Genomic DNA, 7,491 nt, shown 5'->3' on the forward strand with positions numbered 1-7,491 from the left:
TCTAATAAACTTAAACCTACACCATCCTCCCTATTCTGGTATTTTAAAGAGTACTTAGCATAAATATTAAGCAACCTAACTAATAGGGTTCCAACTCCCAGCAACAAAAAAAATAAATAAATAAAAAATAGGGAACCACCCCTCACGCGCCACCTCATGATGCTTAATCGACGTAATCAACCTTAATTTGATGCAGTGTGAAAAAAAAAAAATGCACAGAAATCAATTATTTTTCAAGAAATATTAAATAGATTCAACATCTTTTTTCAACAAAATTGCAGACTGCACAGATGGTACCTTCCCAAAGGAAAAAGTACTATAGCTTACTAGGGTATATATATTAGACTTAATAGTTACTATATACAGTAATTGACTTCTATTCATTTTACATCAAATTAAAACTTTGGGTGTAAGATTTGGATAATTATTTATTAAAAGCTAGACATTTTAAATGAGAATAAGAAAGAAAAGTATGTCTTTGTGCCCCCTTTTCCCTGTTAATGCCCTATCGGCCCCCTGGCTAAACTTTGCTAGATCCGCCCCTGCACAGTTACCAGCCGTCAGCTACGTAGAAAAAGATCCTGGTGTAGAAAGTAATATAAAATAAATTCTAACAACAGCGTATCAAGCTTAAACGTGCTGCTGTTGTTCAGCTGTTGTTTCCTCTTTCTGGTGCAAAGTGGGCCAAAAACAAACAAGAGAGACAAACTCGCGACAGAAGAGCCGATCAGCTGATCATTAAGCAGTTTCATGATTGAAGTAGCAGCAAGAAGAGGCAGTCGCTCCATATATCGTTTGTTAAGCTTAAAGCAGGAATGCTTTACAAACATTCAGAGATGGACTTACACACTTGCTTTACTTCTCTCGGGATAACTTTGTCGGAGATGAAATGCCGGGTTGCTAGTGAAGCTCCAAATGCTATCCAGACCACCGACAGGTCCCGCATGCCACAGCCGCTCTATCACGTGATGCATACTGCTCCGACGTGCTAACGTTCTGAGGCGAGTTACAGCGTGTTGCAAGTTTTGTGAGGTGCTTTCGTGATATTTAATGGATCGGATTACATTTTTTATTTTTCTCCGATATCCGATCCAGTAATTTAGGTCAGTATCGGACCGATACCGATACGTAATATTGGATCGGTCCATCTCTAGTTATAACTATACTTGTGGAGCTGCAAGTTTGCCTCTCTTTAGTACACTTTTGTCTCTACGCTGCCTCGCCTCTCTCCTTCACTGAACACAACTCCCCCATCGCTTCACCTGCAGGCAACAACAAGATGGACACGGCAGCTATCAAAGAGGAGCTGGTCGGTAAAAAGAAAACATTTGAAGATTACTATTTTAGTGCTGTCAGCGTGACGTTAACGCCATAACTGCATTAACGGGGCAAATCTCTGTTAACGAGTTACCGCGGATCACCCCGTGCATGGGGCTGGACGGCATCAATGCATTAATGAGCTAACCGCGCTAACGCATTGATGCCTAAAATCCTATCATTTTCTCAAAAATCGACAGTGTGCCTTATGTATGAATTCAGGTTGTGCTTACTGACCGCAAACTAATTTTATGTGGTACACAGCGCTCAGAAACCTTTCAAAAAATGTTTTGGTACGACTTTGGTAAGCTACGAAGCTGCACTGCTTGATGGATTGTTGGAGCATCACGGCTACCGAGGAGCCACGTGCTCTGCTTCAAGGTAATATTACTGTACTGTGTGCATATAAGGACCACAAATGGCACCTGTTAAGAGACATGGTTACAAAGAGGATTTCAAACTCCAGGCTGTCAGTCACAGAGGCAAGGCAAGGCAAGGCAAGTTTATTTGTATAGCACAATTCAACAACAAGGTGGTTCAAAGTGCTTTACAGAGACATTAGAAACAAAAACAAATAAAAAGCATGATTTAAAATTGATTAAAACAAGCAAGCAAACAAACAAACTAACTAAATAACAAACAAACAAACAAACAAACAAAACAGTATGTAAAATCAAAACAGATAAAATCAGAACAGTAGATAAAATCAGTAGTTAAAATGTAAGTTTTGAAGTTTAAGCTTAAAAGTGTGGATTTGGTGCTTTATTCAAATGCAGCTGAGAACAGGTGAGTCTTCAACATGGATTTAAATAAACTGAGTGTTTCAGCTGATCTGAGGCTTTCTGGGAGTTTGTTCCAGATATAAGGAGCATAAAAGCTGAATGCAGCTTCTCCGTGTCTGGTTCTGACTCTGGGAACTGATAAAAGACCGGATCCAGATGACCTGAGGGATCTGGAAGGTTCATACTGGGTCAGGAGGTCACTGATGTATTTTGGTCCTAAACCATTCAGAGCTTTATAGGCCAGCATCAGAACTTTAAAGTCTATCCTCTGACGGACAGGCAGCCAGTGTAAAGACCTCAGAGCTGGACTGATGTGGTCCACTTTTTTGGTCTTAGTGAGGACTCGAGCAGCAGAGTTCTGAATGAGCTGTAGTTGTCTGACTGATTTTTTAGGTAGACCTGTAAAGATGCTGTTACAGTAATCAAGCCTACTAAAGATGAATGCATGGACTAGTTTTTCCAGGTCCTGTTGAGACATCAGATCTTTTATCCTCGAAATATTTTTGAGGTGATAGTAAGCTGATTTTGTTATTGTCTTAATGTGTTTTTCTAAGTTTAGGTCTGCATCCATCACTACACCCAAATTTCTCGCCTGGTCTGTGGTTTTTAGGTGTATAGATTGAAGTTCTCTGGTGATCTGTAATCGTTTTTCTTTGGCACCAAAGACTATTACCTCAGTTTTGTTTTTGTTTAGCTGGAGAAAAATTTGGCACAACCAGTCATTAATTTCCTCAATGCATTTACCAAGAGCCTGTACAGGGCCTTGGTCTCCTGGTGACATTGTGATATATATTTGTGTGTCATCTGCATAGCTATGATAGTTTATTTTGTTGTTCTTTATAATCTGTGCCAGTGGGAGCATGTAAATGTTAAACAGAGGGGGTCCCAAGATGGAACCTTGGGGAACTCCACAGAGTAGAACTTGGGAACAGAGCAGATGCTCAGCGTCTTTTAGTTTACATTTTGACTGCACAATTGTGAGCTTTTTGTTATGCACAAAAACAACATTGTTTTGTTTTATTCATGGAGCATTATTATTTAATAAATGCTAATAATTTATTTCTGAGTAATTTTTTCTTGTACATCCACACTTTATGTTAGTAAAAGTGCCTGTGTGAGATTTGGGACACAGCTTTGACTAAGAACTCTCTTTTTGTTCTTACTTTATGACTTTAAAAAATATCGAGATATATATCGTATATTGCCATCTAGCTAAAGAATATCGAGATATGAATTTTGGGTCATATCGCCCGGTCCTACTCTGGATCATAGACATCGGTTGGTATTGACAACAAGAACAGATGCTGTGGGCTTTTTCCATTAAGGAACCAACCAAACAAAAAAGTTTATTGCATGAATAAATCTTTAATAGACACTGTATATGAGATTTAAAGGAGCTTTACCATATTAATCTCCACTAGCGTCAGATAAAGTTAGATCACAGTTATTGTTACTCTCCTGATTCGGCTAATTAGCATTTGGCATGGCTCACTTTTCTCTGAATGGTGATTTGGTTTTACTTACTTTTTTTTAATGCTGTTTTTTTTCCTCCATATGAAAATATTTGAAGGGTAAAGGGTAGGTAGCATTTTAGCCACATGCTAAATAGGTATACTTGTAGAATGTATTTCTTTCTTTCAGATCAACTCTCTTAGGAACATTTTTGCATTATATTTCTTCTGTTTTAAGTATGTCAAATTGGGAAAAATTCCATAAAAGGTTTTAAATGAGTTTAACCCTAACTTTCATCAATGTGCAGCTAAGAAAAAAGTTGCTTTAAAACATGTAGAAGTTATTTTATTCAGACTTTGAGCAGGCTGTTTGGGAAGCTACCATTACCTAATTTTCACTATTCAAAAATTTAATGAATTTTTAAACCTGGTATTTTAAATGGTAAATGGTAAATGGTAAATGGCCTGTATTTATATAGCGCTTTATTAGTCCCTAAGGACCCCAAAGCGCTTTACATATCCAGTCATCCACCCATTCACACACACATTCACACATATTTTAATAAGAGCTTGTTGTGCTGTTGCACTCACAAAGACATTTCAACATTTAGCAATGCTGCATTGTACTCTTGTACAAGCCTTCAGCAGTCACATAGCAACAGCTAGACCTTTCTGCTTCCAGTAGATGCGTTTTCAGCTGTTTGCTAAAAACGAGCCAGGCCATGAACGGAGGCCAAGTTGTTCCGATGTAAAAATGAAATATCCTGATACATTTGTGTCAGCCCAAACGGAAAGTGCAAAGTGTACAGATTCAGGTGAGTTCTTAGCCCTGACAGCTGACCCAAATAACTCCCTTCAGACCTTAAAAACTTGTGAGGCACTGAGCAGTCAGACCCTGTGTTTATGTTGGAAAAACTAACTCAATGAATGAATTCTTTCTGATGTCTTCTTTCTCGTCTCCCCTCCCTGCCTGCCAACTGACATACTTTCTTTTAATTCATCAGCAGCATGGTGAGCGATGGAGGGAGCGTGGGAGAGAGTAGGAGGGAGAAAGGATGGATGGAGAGAGAAAGAAAGTCTGTTTCAGCATCAAAAGACTTTCTTGGAGACTAGGGGGAATACATTGACTCTTCTATGTGCTTTTTGATGATGCCTTTCTGTTTTATGAGCTCAATGATACACAACAGCAGCAGAAATGTATTAGCCTACTTCTCTGTCTCCCGTTCTTGCCCTCTGTCTCGCTCTCTTCTTTTAGTCGTCTTAATTCTCTTCTGTTGCTCATTATATCTTCTCTTCCATGCATCTTACCTTCTCTTTTATGTCTGGTCAGGACAAACCGGCCAGGATGTACTATGCAATACAGTATTTTAATGGCTCATCCTTCCTATGTTCTATTTGATAAAAAAAAACCCAACCTTTTCTTAAAGCGCGTAATACATATCTCCAGATCATTAAACATTTAAAGGGTTGTTCCCTAAACATTCAATACTATAAAGAAGAACATCCTAATATATATGACCCAGAAAAAACCTCAGTCATATCTCCAATCACATCTGCTCACTGCAAAAAAGTATTACAAAAAAAAAAGTCTCTTTAGAGACAGATTAAAGAGAATACTGACTTGTTATGACTATGACGATCATAAGTCTGGTTTGGCTTTGTGAAAAAAGAGAGAGCAGGGTTTTGCACAGCATAGCTTTGCATCAGTGAAAATGATATAATTCTGATTAATGCTAGATTTAATTCAACATGACTGCAGCTGTGCATCAGAACTTGTTCTGCTAATTAAATCAAACATAATATGTTAGAAAATAAGACATACAAGCACTGCAGCAGCTGTCTTTGAGGAATGATTTAAATAAATGTGATGTAACTGAGAAAGAGCTATTGTCACAAAGCTAAATGTTTTATCATGTTATCTGTCTTTTTTAAACTGTATGAGCACAGACTGATCATGTTTGTAATTTGGTTTGAAGTCATTTGATTGTTTCCAGTTGTTAAACTGCTACAATCAACATTTTTATATCATCCATCAAATAACTACTTCATGTATAATGTGAAAAGGAAATAAATTTTAACCTGACTTTACCAAAATTATCAAAAGAATTGGAGGAATTAACCTCTTAACATCCACCAAGTCACAGGTAAATCACTTAGGCTACATCTACACTAATCCGGATACATTTGAAAATGGCGTTTTCGTCTAAAAACACTCCGCGTCCTCACTATCATTTTCAAGCATTTCCGAACAGTTTTTCATCCACACTGAAATGATCAAAACGCTTACGTTCCTGTATTTCACATGGGTGAAAAGTAAGACAATTTGACCTGCGTCATTATTTACTTTCCGGCTCTTTGGAACGTCGCGGAAAAATGTCGAGGAAAAGCACCGAGTGAGGTGGAGTTGTTGATGCCAGTAACACAAAAGTACAAAATTGCAAAAGCGAGTGAGAGTTAAAGAATTTGACGAAAAGCTATCTGGAGCATGTACAAACTGATATTAATCTTCAATAGGGCTATTAAAATTGAGAGGAAAAAAACAACTGCTGTATAATGCCCTCCTCTATCTTAGTTTAGTTGGTCACATGACTGCAACACATGACTAAAATATGTCATCGTTTTCAAAAAGGCTCCGGGTTCGCTGTCCACACTGCGACGTGAAAACTGCGTTTTCAAATGTATCTGCTTTGGAGAGCGTTTTCAAAAAGCTCAGTTTTCCTTGACCAAAAACACCGTCTGAGTGTGGACAGAAGGCCAAAACGGAGAGAAAAAGATGTGTTTTCAAACGAAAACGTATTAGTGTGGACATGGTCTTAGGGGCAGGGTTAGATTGCATTTTAGCAACATGCTAAGCAAGCATGGTTTCATGAACTACAATTTATCTTTCAAAATGTGTATATGTATTTTGTAGTTACTTAATCTAAGATTTCCTTTTAGATATGCCAAGTAGATGAAAATTGCATCGCTGTGTGAACTCATAAAGGTTGCTGGTACTAACTTCTAAGCTAACAGCTAAGGCGTTTTATCAAAGTCATCTTCTCTTGTGTGTTGAGGTGAAAATATCTGCTGAAGTTACAGGGAGTCCAGTTACCTGACATTCACTCAGGCTGGCACTGAGTTGAGGGTAGAACGAAGAGCAGACGAAGTTTTGGGTCAAGTGCAGTCCCAGCATTGTTGCAAAGCTCTAATGAGGTCCATGATAGCTTTTCCAGCTCAGCTCTGAATTCCCTATGGACCAGGTGTGTTGTAAGGGGTTGCTGGATTGCTATGTGCAAACTGAACAGTTGACAACGTGGTAATCAGAGATGGATATTAAAGTAATAAAAAAGCTGTATCCATCTACACTAAGTTGATCATCCACTCTGTACATAATGTTCCTCCTAGTCTACGTACTCTAATCTCTTCTATTGAGACAAGACCAAGAAAAATGCCATTTCTGCTAAGAAAGAGGAAGACTGGAGCACATCCTAGTAGCTATTCAAAAGCAGTGAGGGAAGGCTATTTTTGTTGCTGCAGCAGCCATGTGCTAAAGGTAATATCCATCAAGAGTCCTTCAGCCACACCATTGTCAAGTACCTTCCACCACCAAAACAGACAATTAGATTTGTCAGAACACCCAAATCCCCAAGCAAAGGCCCAAGCCTTAGAATATGTGTGTGGACCTGGGGAAGCAATTTGGATTCCTTGAAGACTCATTATTATCGCTTAAATGTCTAAGCAAGTAGTTGTGATGGAGCTGACAGTGCCCTGAGAGAAGCAGATGGAGGAAGCCAGAAAAAGGAAAAAAGGGTGATGGAGGAGTGCTGCTGATGGAGGTGGCAGTGCAAACCTATAGCCTGTTACTGGGGCATGTGAAAGAACAGTTCTCCTCAGCTGGTCAAAGGCTGCTAAACAGAGCACTTGCAGTTGAAAGACCTAAAACACCTAATGACTCCAGCTAC

This window comes from Mchenga conophoros, linkage group LG23 (genome assembly GCF_057382185.1).
Source record: "Mchenga conophoros isolate Kocher_MC1m ecotype Shallow Benthic linkage group LG23, M_conophoros_male_GT1.1, whole genome shotgun sequence".
Classification (NCBI taxonomy): Eukaryota; Metazoa; Chordata; class Actinopteri; order Cichliformes; family Cichlidae; genus Mchenga; species Mchenga conophoros.